Source organism: Macaca nemestrina, chromosome 16 (genome assembly GCF_043159975.1).
Source record: "Macaca nemestrina isolate mMacNem1 chromosome 16, mMacNem.hap1, whole genome shotgun sequence".
NCBI lineage: Eukaryota > Metazoa > Chordata > Mammalia > Primates > Cercopithecidae > Macaca > Macaca nemestrina.
In genome coordinates this window covers 73,469,843-73,493,613 of record NC_092140.1, presented here as the reverse complement: position 1 = coordinate 73,493,613, position 23,771 = coordinate 73,469,843, and the positions used below count along the sequence as shown (strand labels likewise).

The 23,771-nt window shown below is 39.1% G+C and overlaps 1 pseudogene; it reads left to right on the top strand.

Moving 5' to 3' along the window:
* The window catches only part of LOC105485603 (protocadherin-8-like), a 347,750-nt pseudogene that overhangs the window by 194,637 nt on the left and 129,342 nt on the right, over positions 1 to 23,771 (top strand).

Genomic DNA, 23,771 nt, shown 5'->3' with positions numbered 1-23,771 from the left:
GGATTTGTTCATTCAGTCATCAAAAATATATATACTCGTCGTCCCTTTGAATGCAAAGCAGCATGCTAAGCACTGTGACTCTGGGAATAGATCCTAACCATAGGGGTGTATAATATAGGAAGGGAAAAAGACATTCAAATAGCCTTCAGTACACAAGATGTCATTGTTAATGGGGCTAAATCAGTGTGCAAGAAGTTTGCTGTTGTTCCACAGAAGAGTATTTAATTTGTCTGGAGGAATCAGGGAAAGCTTCACAGAAGAGGAAACAACTAAACTGAGTCTTAGAGGATGATTGGAAGTTTCAATGGGGGAAGAAAGTGTGGAAGAACCTCCCAGGCTGAAGGTACACCAAGAAGAAGAGACACCAAAGAAAGACACCAAGTAGAAGAATGTGTTTGTGTTAGTCCATTCTCATGCTGCTGATAAAGACAAACCCAAGACTGGGTAATGTATAAAAAAAAAAAAAAAAGATTTAATAGACTCACAGTTCCACATGACCGAGAAGGCCTCACAATCATGGCAGAAGGCAAAAGGCATGTCTTGCATGGTGACAGACAAGAGAGAATGAGAGACAAGCAAAAGGGGAAACCCCTTATCAAACCATCAGATCTCATGAGACTTATTCACTACCATGAGAACAGTATGGGAGAAACTGCCTACATGATTCAGTTATCTCCCACCAGGTCCCTTCCACAACACATGGGAATTACAGGAGTTACAATTCAAGATGAGATTTGGGTGGGGACACAGCCAAACAATATCAGTGTTCTATACCTGGGTTGGTAAATAGATTGGCATGTAAAAACTACAAGGTCAACGGAGAGATGTCGTAGGATACAGGCCTCTAAATATAAATCAGAACCTGGACATGAAGGACATTTAATGTCTTGCTAAGGAGCATGAACGTTATTCCTAGGTAAAAGAAATCCACTGATGGCTTCTAGAGGGGAGTACCTCTGGCCAATCTAAAATCAACATATTCAGTAATTTTGACTTGTGATTTGCGGGAGAACAAAGGAAGGGCACATATTGGGTTAAAATTCACAATTATAATTATTTGCATATTTAAATCAATTGTCCACATTATCCATATTCTAAATTAACATGGGGAAAACTTGGTTTGTGGTTGTGATACCATGATGAAGCAGAGATTTTTGACTTTGGCCTCTTTTAGATGTTTCCTACAGATGCTGTGTTCATTAGTCCAGAGGTGTTAGTTCTTCAATTCCTTTTATAAGGGTTTTGTTATTTTGTCATTGGCTAATAATGGATCTGTCAAAGTTAATATGTCTCAACTGCCTGAGAAATACTTCCCTGGCATAGATTATGGTGACATAATTTTCGAGATGATATATACCCTTCTTGTGAAGCCTAGCTTATTACCAAGGTTTGGCCTTTGACCACATCTTTTTTTTTTTTTTTTTCCAAGTAAAGGATGGAACACATGCTGTTAGCTTTTGATTTGTTCTTCCTGCCACATTAAGTATACAGCTCAGGAATGATTGTGCTGGAGCATAGTGAGCAAATCGCAGATCTGTTCTCCTTGTAGAAGAAATGGAGGAAAAACAAAAAGAAGATTAAATGCAAAATGATCAATTTCCACCTCCAAACTTGTCATTTGACATGGAAAAAAAAATGTGTCTTTACTCATAACTGTGTAAGACATGTGGATGTATTTATTCATTTGTTTGATTGACTGATTTATCAGGAAACATTGATCACATGCCAAAGGGTGAATGTTGGATTGGAAAGTAAGGTGAGGAGGGAGCATGAAGTTCAATGTAAGGGTCACATCCTTCAATCTTTTTTTTTTTTTTTTTTTGAGACAAGGTCTTGCTTTGTTGCCCTGGCTGGAATTCACTGGCAAGATCAGAGCTCACTGCAGCCTCAACTTCCTGGGCTCAAGAGATCCTTTGCCTCAGCCTCCCAAGTAGCTGAGACTACAGATGCATACGACCACACCTAGCTAATTTTTTTAAAGTTATTTGCAGAGATGCAATCTCATCATGTTGCCCAGGCTGGTCTCAAACTCCTGGGCTCAAGAGATTCTCCCACCTTGGCCTCCCAAAGTGCTAGGACTCAGGCATGAACCAACATACCTGGCCACATAATCTTAAAATTAAACTTGGGCTATTTATTGCAGATATTAGTTAATCAACAAGCTCTGTTTTTCTTTTTTAAATTATACTTTAAGTTCTGGGATACATGTGCAGATCGTGCAGGTTTGTTACATAAGTATACATGTGCTATGGTGGTTTGCCGAACCCCTCAACCCGTCATCTACATAAGGTATTTCTCCTAATGTTATCTCTCCCCTTATCCCCTACCTCCTGACAGGCCCTGGTGTGTGATGTTCCCCTCCCTGTGCTCATATGTTCTCATCATTCAAATTCCACTTACGAGTGAGAACACACAGTGTTTGGTTTCCTGTTCCTATGCTAGTTTGCTAGTTTGCTGAGAATGATGATTTCTAGCTTCATCCATGCCCCTGCAAAGGACATGAACTCATTCTTTTTCATGGCTGCATAGTATTCCATGGTGTATATGTGCCACATTTTCTTTTTTTTTTTTTTAAATTTATTTATTATTATACTTTAAGTTCTAGGGTACATGTGCACAACGTGCAGGTTTGTTACATATGTATACTTGTGCCATGTTGGTGTGCTGCACCCATCAACTCGTCAGCACCCATCAACTCGTCATTTACATCAGGTATAACTCCCAATGCAATCCCTCCCCCCTCCCCCCTCCCCATGATAGGCCCCGGTGTGTGATGTTCCCCTTCCCGAGTCCAAGTGATCTCATTGTTCAGTTCCCACCTATGAGTGAGAACATGCGGTGTTTGGTTTTCTGTTCTTGTGATAGTTTGCTAAGAATGATGGTTTCCAGCTGCATCCATGTCCCTACAAAGGACGCAAACTCATCCTTTATTATGGCTGCATAGTATTCCATGGTGTATATGTGCCACATTTTCTTAATCCAATCTGTCAGTGATGGACATTTGGGTTGATTCCAAGTCTTTGCTATTGTGAATAGTGCTGCAATAAACATACGTGTGCATGTGTCTTTATAGCAGCATAATTTATAATCCTTTGGGTATATCCCCAGTAATGGGATGGCTGGGTCATATGGTACATCTAGTTCTAGATCCTTGAGGAATCGCCATACTGTTTTCCATAATGGTTGAACTAGTTTACAATCCCACCAACAGTGTAAAAGTGTTCCTATTTCTCCACATCCTCTCCAGCACGTGTTGTTTTCTGACTTTTTAATGATCGCCATTCTAACTGGTGTGAGATGGTATCTCATTGTGGTTTTGATTTGCATTTCTCTGATGGCCAGTGATGATGAGCATTTTTTCATGTGTCTGTTGGCTGTATGAATGTCTTCTTTTGAGAAATGTCTGTTCATATCCTTTGCCCACTTTTTGATGGGGTTGTTTGTTTTTTTCTTGTAAATTTGTTTGAGTTCTTTGTAGGTTCTGGATATTAGCCCTTTGTCAGATGAGTAGATTGCAAAAATTTTCTCCCATTCTGTAGGTTGCCTGTTCACTCTGATGGTAGTTTCTTTTGCTGTGCAGAAGCTCTTTAGTTTAATGAGATCCCATTTGTCAATTTTGGCTTTTGCTGCCGTTGCTTTTGGTGTTTTAGACATGAAGTCTTTGCCCATGCCTATGTCCTGAATGGTACTACCTAGGTTTTCCTCTAGGGTTTTTATGGTATTAGGTCTAACATTTAAGTCTCTAATCCATCTTGAATTAATTTTCGTATAAGGAGTAAGGAAAGGATCCAGTTTCAGCTTTCTACTTATGGCCAGCCAATTTTCCCAGCACCATTTATTAAATAGGGAATCCTTTCCCCATTTCTTGTTTCTCTCAGGTTTGTCAAAGATCAGATGGCTGTAGATGTGTGGTATTATTTCTGAGGACTCTGTTCTGTTCCATTGGTCTATATCTCTGTTTTGGTACCAGTACCATGCTGTTTTGGTTACTGTAGCCTTGTAGTATAGTTTGAAGTCAGGTAGCATGATGCCTCCAGCTTTGTTCTTTTGACTTAGGATTGTCTTGGAGATGCGGGCTCTTTTTTGGTTCCATATGAACTTTAAAGCAGTTTTTTCCAATTCTGTGAAGAAACTCATTGGTAGCTTGATGGGGATGGCATTGAATCTATAAATTACCTTGGGCAGTATGGCCATTTTCACGATATTGATTCTTCCTATCCATGAGCATGGTATGTTCTTCCATTTGTTTGTGTCCTCTTTTATTTCACTGAGCAGTGGTTTGTAGTTCTCCTTGAAGAGGTCCTTTACATCCCTTGTAAGTTGGATTCCTAGGTATTTGATTCTCTTTGAAGCAATTGTGAATGGAAGTTCATTCCTGATTTGGCTCTCTGTTTGTCTGTTACTGGTGTATAAGAATGCTTGTGATTTTTGCACATTAATTTTGTATCCTGAGACTTTGCTGAAGTTGCTTATCAGCTTAAGGAGATTTTGGACTGAGGCAATGGGGTTTTCTAAATATACAATCATGTCATCTGCAAAGAGGGACAATTTGACTTCTTGTTTTCCTAACTGAATACCCTTGATTTCTTTCTCTTGCCTAATTGCCCAGCCAGAACTTCCAACACTATGTTGAATAGGAGTGGTGAGAGAGGGCATCCCTGTCTTGTGCCAGTTTTCAAAGGGAATTTTTCCAGTTTTTGCCCATTCAGTATGATATTGGCTGTGGGTTTGTCATAAATAGCTCTTATTATTTTGAGGTACGTTCCATCAATACCGAATTTATTGAGCGTTTTTAGCATGAAGGGCTGTTGAATTTTGTCAAAAGCCTTTTCTGCATCAATTGAGATAATCATGTGGTTCTTGTCTTTGGTTCTGTTTATATGCTGGATTATGTTTATTGATTTGCGAATGTTGAACCAGCCTTGCATCCCAGGGATGAAGCCCACTTGATCATGGTGGAGAAGCTTTTTGATGTGTTGCTGAATCTGGTTTGCCAGTATTTTATTGAGGATTTTTGCATCGATGTTCATCAGGGATATTGGTCTAAAATTCTCTTTTTTTGTTGTGTCTCTGCCAGGCTTTGGTATCAGGATGATGTTGGCCTCATAAAATGAGTTAGGGAAGATTCCCTCTTTTTCTATTGATTGGAATAGTTTCAGAAGGAATGGTACCAACTCCTCCTTGTGCCTCTGGTAGAATTCAGCTGTGAATCCATCTGGTCCTGGACTTTTTTTGGTTGGTAGGCTATTAATTATTGCCTCAATTTCAGAGCCTGCTATTGGTCTATTCAGGGATTCAACTTCTTCCTGGTTTAGTCTTGGAAGAGTGTAAGTGTCCAGGAAATTATCCATTTCTTCTAGATTTTCCAGTTTATTTGCGTAGAGGTGTTTATAGTATTCTCTGATGGTAGTTTGTATTTCTGTGGGGTCGGTGGTGATATCCCCTTTATCATTTTTAATTGCGTCGATTTGATTCTTCTCTCTTTTCTTCTTTATTAGTCTTGCTAGTGGTCTGTCAATTTTGTTGATCTTTTCAAAAAACCAACTCCTGGATTCATTGATTTTTTGGAGGGTTTTTTGTGTCTCTATGTCCTTCAGTTCTGCTCTGATCTTAGTTATTTCTTGCCTTCTGCTAGCTTTCGAATGTGTTTGCTCTTGCTTCTCTAGTTCTTTTAATTGCGATGTTAGGGTGTCAATTTTAGATCTTTCCTGCTTTCTCTTGTGGGCATTTAGTGCTATAAATTTCCCTCTACACACTGCTTTAAATGTGTCCCAGAGATTCTGGTATGTTGTATCTTTGTTCTCATTGGTTTCAAAGAACATCTTTATTTCTGCCTTCATTTCGTTATGTACCCAGTAGTCATTCAGGAGCAGGTTGTTCAGTTTCCATGTAGTTGAGCGGTTTTGATTGAGTTTCTTAGTCCTGAGTTCTAGTTTGATTGCACTGTGGTCTGAGAGACAGTTTGTTATACTTTCTGTTCTTGTACATTTGCTGAGGAGTGCTTTACTTCCAATTATGTGGTCAGTTTTGGAGTAAGTACGATGTGATGCTGAGAAGAATGTATATTCTGTTGATTTGGGGTGGAGAGTTCTATAGATGTCTATTAGGTCTGCTTGCTGCAGAGATGAGTTCAATTCCTGGATATCCTTGTTAACTTTCTGTCTCGTTGATCTGTCTAATGTTGACAGTGGAGTGTTGAAGTCTCCCATTATTATTGTATGGGAGTCTAAGTCTCTTTGTAAGTCTCTAAGGACTTGCTTGATGAATCTGGGTGCTCCTGTATTGGGTGCATATATATTTAGGATAGTTAGCTCTTCCTGTTGAATTGATCCCTTTACCATTATGTAATGGCCTTCTTTGTCTCTTTTGATCTTTGATGGTTTAAAGTCTGTTTTATCAGAGACTAGGATTGCAACCCCTGCTTTTTTTTGTTCTCCATTTGCTTGGTAAATCTTCCTCCATCCCTTTATTTTGAGCCTATGTATGTCTCTGCATGTGAGATGGGTCTCCTGAATACAGCAGACTGATGGGTCTTGACTCTTTATCCAGTTTGCCAGTCTGTGTCTTTTAATTGGAGCATTTAGTCCATTTACATTTAAGGTTAAGATTGTTATGTGTGAACTTGATCCTGCCATTATGATATTAACTGGTTATTTTGCTCGTTAGTTGATGCAGTTTCTTCCTATCCTCGATGGTCTTTACATTTTGGCATGTTTTTGCAATGGCTGGTTCCTTTCCATGTTTAGTGCTTCCTTCAGGGTCTCTTGTAAGGCAGGCCTAGTGGTGACAAAATCTCTAAGCATTTGCTTATCTGTAAAGGATTTTATTTCTCCTTCACTTATGAAACTTAGTTTGGCTGGATATGAAATTCTGGGTTTAAAATTCTTTTTTTCAAGAATGTTGAATATTGGCCCCCACTCTCTTCTGGCTTGTAGAGTCTCTGCCGAGAGATCTGCTGTTAGTCTGATGGGCTTCCCTTTGTGGGTAACTCGACCTTTCTCTCTGGCTGCCCTTAAGATTTTTTCCTTCATTTCAACTTTGGTGAATCTGGCAATTATGTGTCTTGGAGTTGCTCTTCTCGAGGAGTATCTTTGTGGCGTTCTCTGTATTTCCTGGATTTGAATGTTGGCCTGCCCTACTAGGTTGGGGAAGTTCTCCTGGATGATATCCTGAAGAGTGTTTTCCAGCTTGGTTCCATCTTCCCCCTCACTTTCAGGCACCCCAATCAGACGTAGATTTGGTCTTTTTACATAATCCCATACTTCTTGCAGGCTTTGTTCATTTCTTTTTCTTCTTTTTTCTTTTGGTTTCTCTTCTCGCTTCATTTCATTCATTTGATCCTCAATCGCTGATACTCTTTCTTCCAGTTGATCGAGTCGGTTACTGAAGCTTGTGCATTTGTCACGTATTTCTCGTGTCATGGTTTTCATCTCTTTCATTTCGTTTAGGACCTTCTCTGCATTAATTACTCTAGCCATCAATTCTTCCACTTTTTTTTCAAGATTTTTAGTTTCTTTGCGCTTGGTACGTAATTCCTCCTTTAGCTCTGAGAAGTTTGATGGACTGAAGCCTTCTTCTCTCATCTCGTCAAAGTCATTCTCCGTCCAGCTTTGATCTGTTGCTGGCGATGAGCTGCCCTCCTTTGCCGGGGGAGATGTGCTCTTATTTTTTGAATTTCCAGCTTTTCTGCCCTGCTTTTTCCCCATATTTGTGGTTTAATCTGCCTCTGGTCTTTGATGATGGTGATGTACTGATGGGGTTTTGGTGTAGGTGTCCTTCCTGTTTGATAGTTTTCCTTCTAACAGTCAGGACCCTCAGCTGTAGGTCTGTTGGAGATTGCTTGAGGTCCACTCCAGACCCTGTTTGCCTGGGTATCAGCAGCAGAGGCTGCAGAAGATAGAATATTTCTGAACAGCGAGTGTACCTGTCTGATTCTTGCTTTGGAAGCTTCCTCTCAGGGGTGTACTCCACCCTGTGAGGTGTGGGGTGTCAGACTGCCCCTAGTGGGGGATGTCTCCCAGTTAGGCTACTCAGGGGTCAGGGACCCACTTGAGCAGGGAGTCTGTCCCTTCTCAGATCTCAACCTCTGTGTTGGGAGATCCACTGCTCTCTTCAAAGCTGTCAGACAGAGTCATTTGCGTCTGCAGAGGTTTCTGCTGTTTTTGTTATTGTTTACTGTGCCCTGTCCCCAGAGGTGGAGTCTACAGAGACAGGCAGGTTTCCTTGAGCTGCTGTGAGCTCCACCCAGTTCGAGCTTCCCAGCAGCTTTGTTTACCTACTTAGCCTCAGCAATGGCGGGCACCCCTCCCCCAGCCTCGCTGCTGTCTTGCCGCGATATCGCAGACTGCTGTGCTAGCAATGAGGGAAGCTCCGTGGGCGTGGGACCCTCCTGGCCAGGTGTGGGATATGATCTCCTGGTGTGCCTGTTTGCTTAAAGCGCAGTATTGGGGTGGGAGTTACCCGATTTTCCAGGTGTTGTGTGTCTCAGTTCCCCTGGCTAGGAAAAGGGATTCCCTTCCCCCTTGCGCTTCCCAGGTGAGGCAATGCCTCGCCCTGCTTCAGCTCTCGCTGGTCGGGCTGCAGCAGCTGACCAGCACCGATCATCCGGCACTCCCCAGTGAGATGAACCCAGTACCTCAGTTGAAAATGCAGAAATCACCGGTCTTCTGTGTCGCTCGCGCTGGGAGTTGGAGACTGGAGCTGTTCCTATTCGGCCATCTTGCTCCGCCCTCCCACATTTTCTTTATCTAGTCTAACATTGATGGGCATTTGGGTTAGTTCCAAGTCTTTGCTATTGTGAATAGTGCTGCAATAAACATACATGTGCATGTTTCTTTATAGTGGAATGATTTATAATCCGTTGGGTATATACCCAGTAACGGGATTGCTGGGTCAAATGGCATTTCTAGTTCTAGATCCTTGAGGAATCGCCACACTGTCTTCCACAACGGTAGAACAAATTTACACTCCCACCAACAGTGTAAAAGCATTCCTATTTCTCCACAGCCTCTCCAGCATCTGTTGTTTCCTGATTTGTTACTGATCACCATTCTAACTGGTATGAGATGTTATCTCATTGTGGCTTTGATTTGCGTTTCTCTAATGACCAGTGATGATGAGCTTTTTTTTTTTTTTTATGTCTGTTGGCTGCATAAATGTTATCTTTTGAGAAGTGTCTGTTCATATCCTTCCCCACATTTTGATGGGGTTTTTTTTTTCTCTTGTAAATTTGTTTAAGCCCCTTGTAGGTTCTGGATAATAGTCCTTTGTCCAATGGATAGATTGCAAAAATTTTCTCCCATTCTGTAGGTTGCCTGTTCACTCTGATGATAGTTTCTTTTGCTGTGCAGAAGCTCTTTAGTTTAATTAGATCCCATTTGTCAATTTTGGCTTTTGTTGCTATTGCTTTTGGTGTTTTAGTCATGAAGTCTTTGCCCATGCCTGTGTCCTGAATGGATTGCCTAGGTTTTCTCCGAGGGTTTTTTATGGTTTTAGGTCTTATGTTTAAATCTTTGAGTGAATTGAGTTAAATCTTTGAGTTAATTTTTGTATAAGGTGTAAGGAAGGGGTACAGTTTCAGATTTCTGCATATGGCTAGCCAGTTTTCCCAACACCATTTATTAAATAGTGAATCCTTTTTCCATTGCTTGTTTTTGCCAGTTTTATCAAAGATCAGATGGTTGTAGATGTGTAGTGTTATGTCTGAGGCCTCTGTTCTGTTCCATTGGTCTATATATCTGTTTTGGTACCAGTACCTTTTGGTTACTGCAGCCTTGTAGTATAGTTTGAAGTCAGGTAGCGTGATGCCTCCAGCTTTTTTCTTTTTGCTGAGGATTGTCTTGGCTCTATGGGCTACTTTTTTTTTTTTTTTTGATAGAGTCTTGCTCTGTCACCCAGGCTGGAGTGCAGTGGCATGATCTCGGCTCACTGCAAGCTCTGCCTCTTGGGTTCATGCCATTCTCCTGCCTCAGCAGGAGTAGCTGGGACTACAGGCACCCACCACCACACCCAGCTAATTTTTTTGTATTTTTAGTAGAGCCGGGGTTTCACCATGTTAGCTAAGATGGTCTTGATCTGCTGACCTCGTGATTCACACGCCTCAGCCTCCTAAAGTGCTGGGATTACAGGCGTGAGTCACCGCGCCCAGCCTCTATGGGCTGTTTTTTGGTTCCATATGAAATTTAAAGTAGTTTTTTCTAATTCTGTGAAGAAAATCAATGGTAGCTTGATGGAAATAGCATTGAATCTATAAATTACTTTGGGCAGTATGGCCATTTTCACGATATTAATTTTTACTATCCATGAGCATGGAATGTTTTTCCATTGTTTGTGTTCTCTCTTATTTCCTTGAGCAGTGGTTTGTAGTTCTCCTTGAAGAGGTCCTTCACATCCCTTATAAATTGTATTCCTAGGTATTTTATTCTCTTTGTAGCTATTGTGAATGGGAGTTCACTCATGATTTGGCTCTCTGTTTGTCTATTATGGGTGTATAGGAATGCTTGTGATTTTTGCACATTGATTTCTTATCCTGAGACTTTGCTGAAGTTACTTATCAGCTTAAGGAGCTTTTGGGCCAAGACGATGGGGTTTTCTAAATATACAATCATGTCATCTGCAAACAGAGATAATTTGACTTCTCCTCTTCCTATTTGAATATTCTTTATTTCTTTCTCTTGCCTGATTGCCCTGGCCAGAACTTCCAATACTATGTTGAATAGGAGTGGTGAGGGAGGGCATCCTTGTCTGTGCATGTTTTCAAAGGGAATGCTTCCAGCTTTTGCCCATTCACTATGATATTGGCTATGGGTTTGTAATAAAGAGCTCTTACTATTTTGAGATATGTTCCATCAATACCTAGTTTATTGAGAGTTTTTACCGTGAAGCGGTGTTGAATTTTATCGAAGGCCTTTTCTGCATCTATTGAGATAATCATGTGGTTTTTGTCTTTGGTTCTGCTTATGTGATGGATTACGTTTATTGATTTGCATATGTTGAACAAGCCTTGCATCCCAGGGATGAAGCTGACTTGATCATGGTGGATAAGATTTTTAATGTGCTGCTGGATTCGGTTTGCCAGTATGTTATTGAGGACTTTTGCATCAATGTCCCTCAGGGATATTGGCCTGAAATTTTTTTTGTCGTTGTGTCTCTGCCATGTTTTGGTGTCAGGATGATACTGGCCTCATAAAATGAGTTAGGGACAAGTCCTTGTTTTTCTGTTGTTTGGAATAGTTTCAGAAGGAATGATACCAGCTCCTGTTTGTATCTGGTAGAATTCGGCTGTGAATCCGTCTGGTCCTGGGCTTTTTTTGGTTGGTAGGCTATTAATTACTGTCTCAATTTCAGAATTTGTTATTGGTCTACTCAGGGATTCAACTTCTTCCTGGTTTAGTCTTGGAAGAGTGTATGTGTCCAGGAATTTATCCATTTCTTCTAGATTGTCTAGTTTATTTGTGTAGAGGTATTTATAGTATCTTCTGGTGGTAGTTTGTATTTCTGTGGGATCAGTGGTGATCTCTTCTTTATAATTTTTTATTGTGTCTATTTGATTCTTCCCTCTTTTCTTCTTTATTAGTCTGGCTAGTGGTCTATCTATAAAAAACAAGTTCTGTTATTTCACATTTAATCTGTGTAAGACTTGTACTGGGTGCTATGGCATGAAACAAAGCATATTCAACTGGTTTAACAATGATAAATATTGACTAATGACATAAGTAGAAATTAAGGGTAGACTCAATATAGTATTTAAGAGGTTAGAAGAGGGGGAACTTTCTAGAGACTTGACGATTAGGGAATGTCCCATGGTAGAGCGGGTAGGGCTTGGCCCATGCTGACTTAACAGCTACCACTTCACTCCCATGTCTGAATCAACAATTTCAATACATTTAAACTACTATTTGAACAGTGGTCTGGTGGTTAAAAAATGTAAAAATTATTTTTGCTTCATATTGAGTTATACTCTGATTAGTTATTAAATGAAGACTATTTCCCATAAGTTCTTTTAGAGATGAGAAAATTAGTTATGGGTGAGCATAGTCCATTAATTATTTCATGTACCTGAAGATCTCCAGGGAATGCCATGGCTTCACAACATGGCCCCAGAGGGTTAAATTTTGCATTTGATTCCCTGCATTTGCTGAAGATGAGTGAAATTGGATGACTCCCTGTTGACTAAGCATCCGAAGCAGCTACTGTGTGTTGTTTATTTCCTTAGAGAGCATGAATTCTATAACATCTTGCTTTTAGTAAAATTATGTCTCTTTCTCCCCAAAGATTTTCACATGTAAGTAGGCTAGATAAACTCTAGGAGTTCACAGTGACCTCTGGGAATAGAGAAATATCCCTATATTGCTTTAAAGATTATTTTTAATTATGAAATATTTCAAACATGCTGAGAAGTGTATGAAATAATGTAATAAAGACCATGCATCCTGTGCCTAGATTTAATAAATGTCAACATTTTGCCATTTTATATACATATATATATATATATAAACGTGTGTGTGTGTGTATATATATATATGTGTGTATATATATATGCTTCAGACCTCTTTCTCTCTCTTCTTTTAAAGAAATAGAATAGTTATCAATACAGCTAATGCCTCCTCTTTGCATTACTTCCACTCCCTGCTCTCTAGAAGTAGTTGCTATTCTGAAGTTGGTTGATCTATGTTATTTTCTTGAAGACTTAAATTTTTACTTGCTAGGTAGATATGAAGAAACAAAACATACTGTTATTTATGTGGTTTATGACTTTACATAAATGACATTAGAATGTATATATCATTGCACTGCACCTTGCATTTTGCAGTCAGCATTATGTTTTTGAGATTTAACCATATTGATGTATGCAAATCTAGTATACTCACTTTAACTGTTGTATAGTATTTTATTGTCTGAGTCAATCATGGTTTATTTAAGCTCTGTTTGACATCACTGAGGCTTCTTTTGCATATGCGTATGTTTCTTTGGGAAGATCACATTAAAAGTGGAATTGCTGTATCATGATTTAGTTGTAGGCTCCTGAAAGTCAGAAAACCTGTGATACCACAAAAAAGTTCATTTCTTTTCTCATAATGTCCCAGAACAGGTGCTCCCATCAGTGGGTGTGTGATAGTTCACTCTATGTGTCAACTTGACTGGATCACACGATTCCCAGATTATCTGGTTAAACGTTATTTCTGGGTGTTTCTGTAAGGTGTGACTTCATAGAAGAGGTTATCATTTAAATTGGTGAACTGAGCAAAAGTGATGACCTTTTCCCATGTGGGTGAGCTTCATCCAACCCATTAAGAAACTGAATAGGACAAAAGGTGGAGGAAGGGAGGATTGGTTGGTTCTCTGCCTGAGTGCTTGAGCTGGAACATCAGTCTTCTCCTGACCTCAGTACTCCTGATTCTCTGGCCTTGGGATTGGAACTGGAATCTATAGCACGGGCTTTTCAGCTCTCAGGCCTTAAAATGACACTACTAGATTTCCTGGGTCTCTGGCTTGCGCACAGTAGATCGTAGCCTTCTCAGCCTCCTTTTCATAATTACATTAGCCAATACCTTACAATACATCTACATCTGTCTATATATGTCTATCTGCCTATCTATCTATCTATCTATCTATCAATCTATCTATCTATCTATTGTTGGGGGAACCCACCCCCAATATTTCAACGTAGGTTCTTTTTATTTTCCATAAGTGTCAGCCAGCTGAGAAATAGTACAAAGAGAGGAATTTTACAGCTGGGCCGCCAAGGGTGACATCACATATCAGGACCATGATGCCCGCCTGAGTCTCAGACCAGCAAGTTTTTAATTAAGGGTTTCAAAAGGGGAGGGGGTGTAAGAACAGGGAGTAGGTACAAAGATCACATGCTTCAAAGGGCAAAAAGCAGAACTACTAATAAGAGTCTAACAAAGATCACAGGGCAAAGGGCAAAAATAGAACCACTGATAAGGGTCTGTGTTCAGCAGTACACGTGTTGTCTTGATAAACATCTTAAACAACAGAAAACAGGGTTTGAGAGCAGAGAACTGGTCTGATCACAAATTTACCAGGGTATGGTTTTTCCCTGCCCTAGTAAGCCTGAGGGTACTGCAGGAGACCAGGGCATATCTCAGTCCTTATCTCAACTGCACAAGACAGACATTCCCAGAGTGGCTGTTTATAGACCTCCCCACAGGAATGCATTGCTCTCCCAGGGTATTAATATTAATATTCCATGCTAGGAAAAGAATTTAGCGATACCTTTCCTACTTGCATGTCCGTTTATAGGCTCTCTGAAAGAAGAAAAATATGGCTATTTTTGCCCGACCTTGCAGGCAGTCAGACCTTATGGTTGTCTTCCCTTGTTCCATAAAAATCGCTGTCATTCTGTTCTTTTTCAAGGTGCACTGATTTCATATTGTTCAAACACACATGTTTTACAATCAATTTGTACAGTTAACACAATTATCACAATGGTCCTGAAGTGATGTACATCCTCAGCTTATGAAGATAACAGAATTAAGAGATTAAAGTAAAGACAGGAATAAGAAATTATGAAAGTATTATTTGGGAACTGATAAATGTCCATGAAATCTTCATAATTTATGTCCCTCTGCTGCAGCTCCAGCTGATCCCTCCATTCAGGGTCCCTAACTTCCTGCAACAATCTATCTGTCTGTCTGTCTGTCTGTCTGTCTATCTATCTATCTATCTATCTATCTATCTATCTATCTATCAATCCATCCATCCATCTATCTATCAATCTATCTATCTATCTACCTATCAACCTGCCTACCTATCTTTCTATCTATCTGTTCTGTTGGTTTTGTTTCTCTGGATAACCTTGAGTAACACAAGGTGGTTCTCCTCAGTGAAGTGACTCAGCAACTCATTTGTCTTCCAACTGTGTCTCCATCTTTTCCTGGGCAATTCACGATCTGCATGCACCTGCAGGAAGTGGAAAGAAAGGATGGAGGAGACATATTCACTCTTATAAGCTTTAGGTTGAATTGGTGCAAACCACTTCTACTGTTCCCAGAAATATAACTGATTAGTTATTTATGCATGCTCTGGGCAATTAGCCTTACTATGGAGTCATTCAGAGTAGAGGTTGTCTTTAGCCTGTTAATTTCAGGTCAGCTTTTACAAACTGCCTGGATTATTTTGGATAATAAAATTGCCCTACATTTTCTCCTTGTGGGCCATGATGGAGTACGTGCAATCACAAATACATTGTGATGTACCCTAGGTTAATTGATAACTTAGAAGAAATGGAGAATCATATCAAAGCATAATTAAAAAGTCAACCTTGTTTCTTAAGGTAGATCATAATGGTTAATGGAGTTTGTTCAGCTGGTTGTGATAGCAGACTTCATGAAATATGGTATAAGGCAAATTGACAGATTTGGTCCCTGCCTCAATTTTTAAGATTGATTAGAGTGACTGAGTGATTGGTACACTCAGAAAAATTTACCAAAAGTGAACACAATGTAGAAAACAGGGTGCATGTTGTTGGAAGTAAATTCTCTATGTGTCTCCAACATTTCTGCACAGCATGCAAGCAGAGATGCTGACTACCTTTGTTCTTGACTGTCTTGATTCTGGTTTCCTAATGATCATGAATGTCTTTTTGGAGCAAAGAGAAATCATGATTAGTGTCCATTGTACAAGGTTTTCATCCTGTAACTCAATCCACTGTGTGTGCAGGTATCACCTTGTCCTCTTCAAATCTCCCCATGGAAAGTGGGGCTTGCAGAACTGGCACAAGAAAGTGCTGATATTCTGGCTGCAATTGTTGCTGTGAGTAATACAGACCTTTGCCTCTTACCCAAGAGACTTGTGTCTTCTCTTAGCATTCACGATGATGTGGCAGGCTAACTTGTTAGATTTTAGGTAGGGTAAAATGTGACATCTTTCAAAGTTATTGGCAATGACAAAATAGAACATAGCTTGGGTGATCTTGGGAAAGGAACCTAACCGCTACGAGTCTCTTATTTTATATCTTTTGTAAGTGAAAGGACTTGGTCTAGATCAGATTACTGGTAAGGGCCCTGTGAGTTTGAAGAGCTATGGTTTCATGATTCCTTGGGGGTAGTGCTTAGGCCTTTGCTCTGCAGGACCCCAGTGGAATATGTCTGGATATAAAATGCTGGTTAAAACCTTGAGGGCTTCTTTTTAGCACTTCTTGCTTATCTCTCCTATATCTTGACGCCGTATCCTTTCATTTTTAAGGTGTATTTAAATGGTGAATTTTTTCACAGAACATGAGCGAAATCATCATTTTCTTTATTATTTTTTATTTTTGTTTTTGAGATGGAGTCTTGCTCTGTCACCTAGGCTGTAGAGCAGTGGTGCATTTGTGGCTCACTGCAACCTCTGCCTCCTGTGTTCAAGCAATTCTTGTGTCTCAGCCTTTTGAGTAGCTGGGATTACAGATGCCCCCCACCCCGCTTGGTTAGTTTTTGTATTTTTAGTAGAGATGGGGTTTTGCCATGTTGGCCAGGCTGGTCTTGAACTGTTGGTCTCAAGCGATCTGCCCAGCTTGGCCTCCCAAAGTGCTGGGATTACAGGCCTGAGCCACCATGCCCGGCTGATATATCATTTTCAAAAGGACAGTTGCATAATATAATCCATAGTTAAAGACACAGAGGGTGCTTTAAAGACAATCCCTAATTTAGCTGGTGATTGAAAGAAATCCATGTGTGTGCCCTCTGTTGGAGCAGACAGCATATCAAGGCAGTTCTGCCATCCAGGCTTGTTTGAGGAGCCTCAGGGCAGTATGAATCTGCATTTCATTGCCTATGAAGAAAACAAAGAGATCAGAAGCTAAGCAAAGGGCACTGACTCAGGACACTTAACTTTAGGACCCCTTATTTGTTTTGAATATCAAATCAGTTGTCTTTTGTGGGGTGGTGAAGATTTCACACCGACAAACTTGGTTGCTAATGTTATTTTTCCATGTGGGACTCTGTAAGTCTTGACTGGAGGGTAGAGGGCAGAGAGAGTCCTGAGTGGAAAAATGGTCAGGAGAAATCTGTTTTATTTTTCTGATTTTTTTGCAGGGTCTTGAAGCGTGGTTGTGACCGAAGCATTTGCTCTTTGCACCTCAAATGATTTTTTAACTCAAATGCTGTTCCTCATGTACATGACAGGAGGTGATGGGTCAAATGTTGGCAAGGGCTTGATTGACAGGACAGAAGCCCAAGCCTGGAGGGAAGGCAGAGGGGGAGGAAAACCATGAAAAGCACTGCAGAGGGAAGCCACCGCCCGGGCAGAGGCAGCCCCAGTGCTGTGCAGAAGCTTGCTCTCCTGGCTTGCTTTCCTAATCTTTATATTCAAGCCATATACCTCAGGGTCTGTGAATCAACACACTTGCTTATTTACTGCTTTTTCTCTGGAACACTGAGCAGTGGCTTGACGGGGTGTACAGATACCTATTCTATCTCTAGGACTAGTGGTAGGGAAAGACTCTTGTCCTTCCCAATCACCCAGAGAGAGGCTTTCACGAAGGCATGTCCTGCAGTCTTTCAGGCCAGAGCATTGCATGCAATGTCCTCACTTTGTGAGATGCTGCATAATCCTCGTAAACTCTGTGATGCTCTTAAATCTTCTTGAAGTGCTGCTGCTACCATTTCACACAGCATCTTCTCCTATGAGATGCATTTTCCTCTGCATTTTTCAAGCCTGTACTTCTCTAACTTAAAAAAAAAAGTTCGGCTATGAAGAAAACTTGCTTTTTTCTCATTAAGACCCCGAACCACAAGAGTGTCTGATTAAATTAACCACAAGTTCCGGAGCACAAGCAGTGCTCTGTTTAATTTTCAGTTTTCTTATTCATACTGGGTGATGGAAACACTTTTCTCCTTCCTATTACTTTGGATTCCCTAGGTACAGGGACATTTCCTTGTTCCTGGCTCTGAAAAGACATGTGTCTCACAAACGGTAGTCGGAATAGATCAGCATTGTATATCTTTGAGTACATTTGTTACCTATAAAGTAAGATATGAGAGGGAGGAGGAATAATCCTAGGTAGAAGAGAATATTTCATATTTCACAATCACATTTTCTCAGAAATAGAGTCTATCCAAATATTCAACCTACAAAAAGGCAGCATCCTAACTGCTTTTTCCTTCTCTCCTCACCTGACTGTGTTTTTCCTTACCTGTTTTATCTTTTCATTTTAGTTCTGCACTTCACCTTGTCCTCCCCTCTTATCTCCTTCTCTCTGAATTTATTAATCAAATAATCCATCTTTACTGTGTAGGCAGTACCGTCACCACAAATCCTGCAGCTGCACACACTGACTATAAAGTAAACCTCTTTGAGAAGTCTCAGAATGGTGACTGGTTGCATAAAGTAGATTATGCCTGTCTGGAGTTTCCTGGAAATTGTTGTATTCCACTTATTACCTGTCTTTGAAATGAAAATATCAAGATAGTTTATCTTTGAAATGCTCCTCTCCAGACTATGAAGTTGAAAACTTAATAGTATCATGAATTCAGTTTAAAACAACAATCTCTTTATTCAAGATACTTTCTTCGCAATACTGTACCTGAGAAATGTTCTCAATAAAGTATGCATTTTAGCATTGTTTTTACTACACTAATGAATTGAGACCCAAAGTATACTTGATGTTGTTGAGGGGTAGGGAAGGAGAGAGAGAGATTGAGGGAGACGGAGAGAAAGAGAATTACCTTTTTAATGGTACTATAATCTAAAAGTCTGTCTGAAGAGGAAAGCATTTCAGAAGTGTGATTTGCTCTTTTGTTTTTGTCTTTATCTTTCAAATACATACCACCTTAGTGAAGAGGTTGGTCATCTATTACTTTGACAATTCTACTTTATATCCTCTAATGCTAGGACTTAAAGATAGATACATTTAAGGCTACTCACTCACTTATTTCTTTTCTCTCAGATGAGTGGTCAAAATTGGCAAGCAGAAGTTGAGTCTGTGTCTTACAACTGTCACTGTATTACCCCAGAGGTTCTCATCTGGGACTGATTCTTCCCCACCCCTCTCCATGGGATGTTTGGCAATTTTGGGACACATTTTTGGTTGTCACAACTGTGTGTAGGAGGGTACTGCTGGCATCTAGTGGATAGAGAGCACGGAGATGCTATTAAGTATCCTATAAAACCTAGTACAGCCCCCAAAACAAAAAATTTCTGGTTCTAATGTCCATAGTGCTGAGGAGGCTGAGAAGTTCTGATTTATGCTAACCAGATTTAGTAGCAAATGCTGAAAGCAGGAACAGGAGGAGAGAAGATGGGAAGAAAATAAAAATAAATCAAGAAGTTACTGCAGGCCTGATATATACACATTCACATATGTCATTGCTTTCATTTAATCCTCATAGAAATTCCCTTAAGTATAATTGTTTCTTGTTTTATTATTTTTCTTCTGTCAAAGGAGGAATCTGAGACCCAGAGAAGTTAAGTGATGTGCTTTAAGTCACGTGACTTAGCAAGTGTAATTCTGAAGTCCATGCTTTTCCTGTTTCTCCTCACTGGGAGCAGGAAGACAATTATCCATTCAGGTCTCAGAGTGGAGAGAATGGAGGCTGAATTGGTACACTTTACCAATAGATTTATACATGTAGATGCTCATATTGTATCAAATAACCAGTGTCCATCATTTTTTTGGATGGTTTTAAATTCAAACACTTGGAAAGCTATTATTTATATCGTGATGTTTCTTTTGGAAAAATACGGTCATTCTTCCTTTTCTGTTTTTTAAAAAATCTCCTTAAGAAACTTCACCAATCACTTAGATCTTGAGCTGTGGTGTGTGATGTATTAGAGAAAAATGTGTAGGGAGAGGTCAATGTGCCATGGGTCATGAATTAAGAACACATAAACTACAGATGCTCAACTAAAAGCTTAAGTCAGAAAAGAATTACTTCTAGGACTGAAAATTCTTGGATATAGAATGTCTCAAAAGAACTGAATCATCTTTTTCTCTGTCTATTTTGAAAAAACAAAATAGATTTTCATCCACTGAAACAGTTTAGTACTTTTTTCCTTGAAGATTCCCATAATAAGTTTGTTTTTTCTTTTTATGGTCACAATTTTTGATCAACTCCAATACAGAGCAGGATAAAAACATTTCCCATCCCAATTCATCTTCTTTCAGAGTTTTGAAGTATAAATGACAAGTGCCAATGGAAAAGGCCATTTCTTTCCATTGACCTTGGCCTTCTGGAATCAGTGTCTTCAGAAGAGAAGACTGGGCATTTGCATTTTCCATAAGTTCCACAGGAGATTTTATTTTAACAAGCACAGTGCCTTGAATTTAGTGCCACTCAATAATTCTTGTTGATGATAGTTCTCTTGGTCATTGCCCATCCTACCTGCTCTGGGGCCAGCCTGGAATCCAAGCCAAATCTACATTTGTTAGACTTTTAAAAGGACTTTTGTCCCAAATGTTATAAGGAGATTTTTTAGACATGGCTGTGAATTACCCTTAAAAGTATAAAGCTATTGCTATAGTAAAATAGTCTTAGTTTTTCATAAGAGAGTATTAAAACTCTGCAAATTTAATTTCTCTGATTTTCTCTGAGGTTCTCAATCTGGAAAGTGGAAATAAGAGTAAAATCCTTACCTCATTTATGGGTTTAAGGATAGACTGAAGTATTATATAAAAAGGATTTAGTAAACTGGAAAAGATGTAAGATATTTATTATTATAGTTTTTACTTCTTGATGTTTTATTATTTTTTGACAACTTGGGTCTTTAAACTTGACCTTTGGTTTTAGAAGGACACTGAATCTATGTTTTTAAAACAGAATTATCTTTCTGAGGTGCAATCAGGCCCATGGATGTGTATTGTTTAGTTTGCTCAGTGTCTAAAAATTAAAAAAAATCAGCTGTCAATGCTTAAAAATCAAGCAATTTCACATAACAATTTGGGCTTCTGACTTAAGTTGAGAAACCAGAATACTTAGCCTATATATGCCCAGTGCAGCAATTAGTTTCAGTTTAGTAACCTTGTCTAGATCCTACAGGAATGTGAATTTGTCACCCATACTCTACAACTGAAGTTCTCAATGTCTGATCCACAAGACCCACAGAGTTAGCATTGCTGAAAATGTGTTGGAAATGGTAATTTTAGGGCTTCTGCCCAGGCCTAGTAAACTATTTGTCAAGCTTTCTCGGGGCTTTGGATACACACTCGAGCCTGAGAACCACTGCTCCACGACATCGCAGTCCAATTGTCCGTGACCTAAGTCCTGAACTTGTCTAGTACTGGGAAAGTCAGTCTTGGTTTCTGATTGCTACAGGGGTCTTCCATTGATTGAGCAACATTTCATTTCCTTGCCCCTCTCACCGTTGCTGGGTTTTATGTTTTTTGCTCATTTTGGACTTGAGATAAATAAGAAAAACAATATCCTTGCGGTCCTTAGCATTTTCAACCAACAGCAGCAATTTGTGAGGATAAGTCCTCTGACCCTAAGTTGATCAAGTGACCTCTTGCCACTCTTTGAGGTCATCCTTACAACTGTCTGTTGAACACCTTCTTTAAAAAAAAAAAAACATCAGTTTCTCCCCTTTCAAAACTAAGCAGTTTTAAGCAGCTCTGAAAGGAATTTAAATCTGTGCTTTTATTTTGACATTTCTTCCAACATTGATTAGATAATTTCTGATCTGTTTATTGTTTTGTACTACAGTGTGAAATTTCTAGAGATTATACTACATTGGTGTTCCCCCCTGAGGGAAAATTCATAGTATAAGAGCTAACTGTTATAATATAAAACCAATATTCTTGTGAAATTTGTAAATTAAATTTTCTTTCCAACTTTTGTTTAATATATTCAGTGTCACCTTGTAAGGCAACTGAGATAATTTTGTGTACCCTATCAATTTGTTTCTTGTTTGACATCTGTGTTTGTTTATATAGCTTTCAGAAGTGGAGAATTCTGTTGCCAATTAATGTTGACGGTTTCGAGTTAGAGAGAAGAGAGTTTGCTTATAAATGAAAGTTTTTGTTTTTAAGTTGTGTTTTATTGTAGCTGAGTGTTTTCCAAATAAATATTCACTGACTTTATTGAATACTTCAATTGGGTAATGGAATCACAGGCTTTCAGAGAAGTAGGGCTCAAATATAATTTTAATTTATAAAAGATTCCTCTGCTATTGAACAATGGGACAACAGAAAATACATGAAAAGAATAACTTCAAGTAAGATATTGACCAAGTTTATGTTTTCTTGTGGAGGTGAAATCTTGGGCTAAGGTAACTTCTCAAGCAACTGTAACATGGCCATTTGTAAGACATTGCTTATTAAAATAGGAGCTCCTGACTTCTGATCTTGCAGGTTGGTTGGAGAATCACCTAGGGACCATATTAAAAGTATTACTTCAGTCACTTCGTGGTTGGCACTGAGAAGATGTATTTTATGCTCCTTCCCAAGTGATTTTTAATATGTAGCTGGATTTGGAAATCATTTTGCTAAATCACACATTGTCTCTTTTAAAAAGAGCCAAAAGAGAACATTTTTCAGCCCATAGGACCAGGAAATTTTATGCCTTTCCAAAGCATCTGGTACCTTTTGATCTTACAGGACAATTATAAATGTTATAATGAATTGTTTTTCTCTTTTAGATTTGACTATAAGCTCAGAGCAATTTTGACCCCCATTAGCTTTTGTGTAGGATTGGACTTTCTAGAATAAATTTTTATGTTTTTTTTTTTTTTTTTTTTTTACACTCTGGCTTTACTTTAGCATTATTTCCATATTTTTGCACTCTGATGTCTCTGTTTTAATTTAGTTTTTATTTTATGGTATTTTAAATCACGTTTGAAGTCATAATAAGTTTTTTTTTTTGGTATAAGGAATAGTATAAATAAATACGATAGCCGTAGCAAAAAGACTGCCATACAGGTCATTAATAGGGCTATTTTATGGAGTGTTACTTAGTAATCCTGAACTAACTGCTGTTGAACTTAGCACTGTTTTCCATATGCAATGATTCTGTGACAGCTAGGTTAAAAAAGAGAACCATGGTCATAGAGTATATGGGATTATATGTTCTATATTCCTCTTTATGCACTTTACGATGCACATAACAGTGTAAAGACTCTGAAAAGACCTGCAATAAAGACATTTTAAAAATCTTTAATCCAACATTTTCCAAGCTTTCCCAAAACCAATGACTATCTCCCTCCCCCCAGAACACATGTTAACATTTCCAGAACAATGTTTTATTTGGGGAATGCCATATTATTGCTATGTCTGAAAGTGTTGAATGGCAATATGGTTAAAATGAGGAAAGCTATTGTGTTGGACAAACAGAAATTATCAATCATCTTGGAGGGGAATAAACTGAGTTAAGTGAGTAAAATTTAGAGAAACTATGCTAAATTGGCACTTGTGAAGAAGCGTATATAATAGGGAGAAGAAAAAGACAATACCATATTTGTATTCTTGCAGTTGCAGAAGGAACAGTACTTACAGCACACATTTCACGTACAATGAAGTAAATCTTAAATCTTAGCTGATCTCTACCATGGATCCATCTTCTGGGTGGTATCATGTTAAAATGTTATGTAAATGAAGTAAATAGTTGTCCCCCACTATCCCCAGTGGTAGAGAGAATAGTGGGAGGTCTTGGGAGAAATCTGGGTGGTTTATGTGACAGAAGTTAAGTCATGGGGGAAGAATTTGTGTATATATCAGTTAAACTCTCCCTGAGGACATGTGATCTCCCTAAGTGTCGTAGACATGTCCTACCTCCTGACAGCCTTGGTCAGAATGTGAATAAAAAAAAAGTTTCATGAATCCATACTTACTCAAT